This window comes from Cicer arietinum, chromosome 6 (genome assembly GCF_000331145.2).
Source record: "Cicer arietinum cultivar CDC Frontier isolate Library 1 chromosome 6, Cicar.CDCFrontier_v2.0, whole genome shotgun sequence".
NCBI lineage: Eukaryota > Viridiplantae > Streptophyta > Magnoliopsida > Fabales > Fabaceae > Cicer > Cicer arietinum.
Window position 1 is genome coordinate 27749765 of NC_021165.2, and position 6555 is coordinate 27756319.

General features: G+C 27.9%; 1 pseudogene; it reads left to right on the forward strand.

Moving 5' to 3' along the window:
- Nucleotides 1-1455: 1455 nt before the first annotated feature.
- LOC101505587 (uncharacterized) lies at nucleotides 1456-2762 on the forward strand (annotated as a pseudogene).
- Nucleotides 2763-6555: the final 3793 nt, after the last annotated feature.

Sequence of the window (6555 nt, forward strand, 5' to 3'; positions counted from 1 at the left end):
ACATTAATTCATCCAAACGACCAAGCAATAGAGTAATAATAAAAATATAACAGTACAAACTTAATAACGTTGACTCACCCAAACGCAGAGAAGGTAAAAATATGGCAGTATAATATCTACATAATTAATAACATTGTTTTCATTCAAACAGATACAATATATCATTTATCCTTATAAAACACTAATCACATTATAATCAAGCATCCCCACAAGGATCTGTGGGACTCCAACCAATTATGGACGTACCACACGACTATGAATGAATGCATGAACGTAGACACTTTAGTAATAAATCATTAATATAATGCGAGTCTAACTTATTAACGACAACGTATTTGCACCACAACACATTAAGTACAACCATTATAACAAGGTATCATATAATGTACATTGCACACCATTTGAACAAGCACGACTATTATAACGACATATCAAATAATATTTATTCTTCACATATGAACATGTTCAACAAAACCATTATAACAACATATCACATAACATTTATTTTCCTCACTTTGAATATGTTCAACACAACCATTATAACAATATATCACGCCACATTTATTTTCCCCAACTTGATGAAAAACATTTATGCATGGTATATATTTAATCTCACAAATTCCATAATAAACACAATCATACATAGATATAATTAGAGTGATGCCCTTACTGATATGAGTGTCGTTATTAAAATTCTCATGCAGCGATTTTTGCTCCAAATGTGCTACACTTTCACAAATTAATTTACTTCTCACTTAGTGTCAAAACGTTTTAGTTTTTTTATTTTTATTTTTTTTTATAGATTGACTTACAAAATTTATTACTAGTGTGACTGTTATTACAATAATAATGAGATAATAGAGCTTCTAATAATCTATGATATTAAGAACTTTCATTTTCTTTCCTGTGTAACAATTGATCCTACTGTCTAACTCATTAACTACTTTATCTAAACATAAAAAGATAAGTATAAATTCAAAGATACATACTCAACGATCAATTTTATTCTATTTTATTTTATTTTTTCAAGATATCGATAAGGAGTTTTGTTCTACTACCAACAAAAATCGTTATAGAAAGTTAATATGATAGAATTCTTACTTGAGGGGATGGATCACTAAATTATGGAATTCCTTCATTTTTTCCTTCTAAACCTTTTTTTTTCCCTATATAGAGCGTTTTTTTTAATAGAAGGCGTCGGTTTTTTTTTTCCTTTCTATCAATAAAAGTGGGGGAACGTGATATTTCAACGTAAGCCCATGAAGGCCTAAATTATTCATTCATTCATCAGTTTAATATAATTTGTTTTTAACGTTTCTCAATTCATGCTTTTATTATTATTATTACCAAAAATTAAAATAATCCAATACAATAGTAACTATCACCAACAAATTATCTCTACTCCTAATAAGATAAAAATATAAAAATAAAATGTCTAGATGATACATATGTAATATACTTTCTCGACATAATCTTGATGTTTCTAACATGTGTAGTAAAAAGTATGATGGTGCTAGTAATATGAGAGGAGAATGGAACGGTTTACAAGCACTATTTATGAAAGATTGTCCTTATGCATATTATGTCCATTGTTTTGCTGGTCGATTGCAACTTGCTTTGGTTACTGCATCAAGAGAAGTTGTTTCAATTCATAAATTTTTTGAGAAGCTAACTTTTGTTATTAGTGTTGTTTGTTCTTCTACTAAGCGTCATGATGAGTTACAAACTGCTCAATTAGAGGAAATTGCACATTTGCTAGAAATTGATGAGATTATAACTAGTAAAGGTACAAACCAAATTGGTACTTTAAAACAAGCTAGGGATACTCGTTGAGGATCACATTTCTCTTCTATTTGTAGCTTGGTAAATATGTATGAGGCAACTTGTACTATTTTAAAAAAAAAAAGTACAAATGAAACAACAAGTTATTCTACACGTTAGGATGCTGGTAGTGCCTATAATTATTTGAAGGCGTTTGATTTTATATTTATCTTGCATTTGAAGAAAGACATTATGGAGATAATTGATATACTTTGTCAAGCCTTACAACAACAATCTCAGGATATAGCTAATGTCATGTGTTTGGTTGGAACAACAAAGTCTCTTATTCAAGCTTTGAGAGAAGATAATTGGGATGCATTATTTACTGAAGTGAAGACTTTTTGTGAAAAACATGATATTGAGATTCTTGATCTCACTGATGTTCATTCAACAACAAGATTTGGACGCACTCGTCTTCAACAAGGTTATGTTACAATAGAGCATTATTTTAGAGTTGAAATAATTTTTACTGTCATTGACTAACAATTACAAGAGTTGAATAACATATTTACTGAGCAAGCAAATGATTTGTTAACTCTAAGTTGTGTTTTGACTCTTAAGGATAATTATAAAACTTTTAACATTGAAAATAGTTGCACTCTAGTTGAAAAATATTACCTTGTGGATTTCTATATGCAAGAGAAGATTAATTTGAAATTTCAACTCCGACATTTCTTGGTTGATGCTCGTCAAGATTTAAATTTGAAGGATTTATCAACTATCCGTGAATTGATAGACTACTCCATGTTATCACGACTCTTCCAGTTTCTAGTGCCACAACTGAAAGATCTTTTTCAGCAATGAAAATTATTAAGTCTAGGTTAAGAAACAAGATGGAAGATGACTATTTGACATATAGCATGATAGTTTATATTGAAAGGGAAATTGCTACAAGTATCAATTCTAAGTCTATTATTGATGATTTCAAATTAATTAAATAGCTTAGAGCATTACTTTTAGGTATTCTTAAGTCATGTAGTTAAATTATTTGAAATTTTATTTGCATCTTTAATTTATACATTATAATTTTATTTCGGGCACCCCAAACCTTTTAGTCAAGCTCTGCCACTGCTCCCAATCGATTCTTTCTAATTGAAGTTTATTAGTCACTTGAACATAATTATTTGGTGTGCATGCAAATGTGAAACAACTTGAGATTTACATAAAGTACAATTAATTTTTTAGTTTGAGGAGGGATTAAATTACATTGATGTAATATTAATGTTACACCATTCAATAACATTTTACTAGATAAATATGCTATAAATTTAACCATTGGATTGAAAGATAAAATCATTTATGTAAATTTTTATACAAATGTAAAACTTTTATATAAGGTGAGGAGGGAGGTCAAAATTAACGTCTTAAATATTTTATTGTATAACGTTATGTAGTACCCTCATCTTGTCCATTTTGAAAAGAAAAAAAAAAGAAGAAAATATGTATTTAAAAAAGGAAATAAAAATAATTACAATAAATATTTTCATTATGTCTCATTAATTTACAATTTCAAATCTATTTACAATTCTAAAATCAAATCAAAGTACAAATTAAAAATAAAGTCAAATTAAATTACAGTAAAAATTAAATCAGATCAAGGCATGCTATGTTGACTTTGTTCACTGCCAAACCCTGCTATGTTGATGATGACTGCCATTGATGCACAAGTCGTGCTTATTGATACATCTGTTCCTGTTTTAACTAATTTGAGAAACATAAAAACATAATTTTTTAAGTCAGTCTTAGTACACATTATGCAGAACAAAGATACAAATGTTAGAGTTTAAAAAAAAAAAGAAACTAAAAGACAAATAAAAGCTCAGCAATGAATAGATCATAACAAATAATCTAAATTTATGAAGGCATCAAAGGTGCAGAAAAATGCAGATGATGAGCAAAGAAAACGAAACATCAAACAGGACATTGATAGAGAAAGACCAAGGCAAGCAAGAAAGCAACTAAACAGATAAAAAACTCTATATATACGCCCTATCAAATTTCAAAAAAAAGGAGGGATATGAAAAAAAACACTACTGATATTAAAAAATCACATCTAAAGAAGAGAGTTTTAGTTTTTTTTCGAAAAAAAGAAGTAAGAAAAAGAGAAATTTTTTAGAATATGAGAGATTCTGAAATAGAAAACAAGAGACAAAGAATATTACCGTCACTCTAGCTTCCACCGGTAACCGCCGTCAACCACCGTCAACCGCTACACCCTGCCATCTTCTTCTTCACCACTATATACAAATCTATGTCTCTCAAGTTAGTTTTTGTTCTTCATCTCTTTTAATATAGTGTTTCATTTGTTTTGTAGTTTATTTGGTGAAGCTTTAGTTTCATTGCTCCATATCATTTGCATTTGCTTTGCTGCCTTTTAACTAAATATGAGTTTATTATTAAAAATTTCAAATGATATATTAGAAGTTGGAATTTTTCTTGAAAAATGAATCCCGTAAAAGCAACTAGTGCATAGCCAGCTTGCATTTGCTTTTGATCAGTTTGTGCAGGGATGAATAGGCATAGGCATGGCACGGTGTGTTTCTACTTTGCATTTAAATCCTTCAGTTTTTATTCTTTTGTTATCTTTAATTTTTAGTTTGTTTGCAAAAAAATCTTGCCAAAATAAAAATAGGATAAATCTTGTTTTAAGTTATTATAATATGAGTTATGATAACTTAATAATTCTGAATTTTTTTATTTTGAATACATTAATAATTACTAAAATTTAATTAGATGTGTTATTTTTTTAATTTATTTTTTGAGTTATTAGGACACAAGTTGTGACAACTTGGCGATTTTAAATCTCAACTTATAAATTAATAAATTAAAACTCATAAATAAATTAATAAATAAAGATTATTAGAGGTTAACTAAGAATGACATCCTTTAATCCATGAGTAGAAGTACACAATTTACACAACTTGATAATTGTAAAATTTATTTTTTTTAATAAATAAATATAAAATTTAAATTTTTAAATTTGATTATTTAGATGTAACTCTTTTTTATCTTTGAGTTGTTAAAACACAAGTTGTACTACTTGGTGGTTTTGAAATTCAATTTTAAAAAATCGAGAATAATAAAATATTTTTAGAGGATTAAATTAGATGTGATATCTTCTTTATTCCTTGAGTTTTGGACACAAGTTGTACAACTTGATAGCCCTAAAACTCGTATTTTAAAATATTTTTTTAAGTCAAACAAATTTATTTGCTTTTCTTGTCAAAACATTTTTTTAAATATAACAAAACCCATTTTCGTTAAAAAAAATCAACACATCAACATTTTCTACATTAAGAACTACGTAACTTTGATTTCTCCATCGCACCGGGAGATACGTAGGAGAAAGATCGCATTCTTGTCAAGCGCCTTAAATTTTTTATTTTATTTTTGTGTTTTTATTTCTTGAACACATTTATTCCAAAATCATATTTAAATAATAATAATAATAATAATAATAATAATAATATAGTAATAATTGTTATTCATATTTAATAATAAAGAAAAATAAATTATACTTAAGTTAAATTAATTTTGCACAATTAATTATAGGTAACCGTTGTTTTAACGGATGTCGTAGGGTGCTAATACCTTCTCTACGCATAATCGACTCCCGAACTCAAAATTTGGTTTCAAAGACTATTTTTTTTTCTATCTATTTTTAAGGGTTTCTCAATATTTTCCCTATTTTAAAATAAATTTTGGTGGCGACTCCATTGAATTCGAGAAATACTCGAAATTTTAGGCCGCGACTCCACTGGGGACATTTTAGAGAGTCAGACCTAATAAATTAACTGTACATAATTCTTAACTTTTTTTTATTATTTTTGTTTGTTTTTCATTTTCTTTTATTTATTTTTATAATAAATTAGTTGATATTATAATATTTTTTAAGCTTGTAGATCATTTTTATTTATTTATTTATTTATTTATTTATTTATTTATTTATTCATGTATTTATTTATTTATTTATCTATATATTTATTTATTTATTTATTATTTATTATATGTTTTATTATCGTTATGGAGTTATTGAATCATACTTATTCTACACCCTACATTTTTATTAAGACACACACTTATGAGTGAAACTTTACACCCGAGTTTGAACACAATTTAAGTTTAGTTTCGAGGTTGCGTAGTGGTAGCCTTCTGGATGTACATCCTATTTGGTTATCATGAAAATCTCACCTAGAGTTTGATCTTGTTGAGGGTATTGTCACTCCAAATAGTTTACCTATCGTTGTTGACAATATTCCAAAATGAGATTATTGGCTCTAGGGGCCGTGTTTAGAACTATAGAGCCACCTTTGTGAGAGTTTCACTACATAAGCCAATAGACCCTTTCATTTTGAGAATATCCATATAAGCAAAAAAACACCTCATACATTCATTCAAAATGTTATATATTCACAACAGTCATTCTACATAATTGCATTCATATCTCATGACATTGTTTCTTTTGGAAAATGAATTGGCATTTTGCATCAATTTTCAAGATTGTTGGGGAATCATAAGAACCTTAGTCACGTGTTAAATTAAAGTGAACAATGGGATTGAAAAAGAGAAAAACTTTACTTTTAAAGTTCAAACAACCTGATTTGAAAAGTTTAAGAGACATTAGCAATCAAATGAAAACTATACAACGTGAGAGTTTCTTTCGCAAATACGGAACGATCCTAAATCTCTTGGCAGTAAATGTGCAAATAGGGGCACTCACGGCGTTGGCTCAGT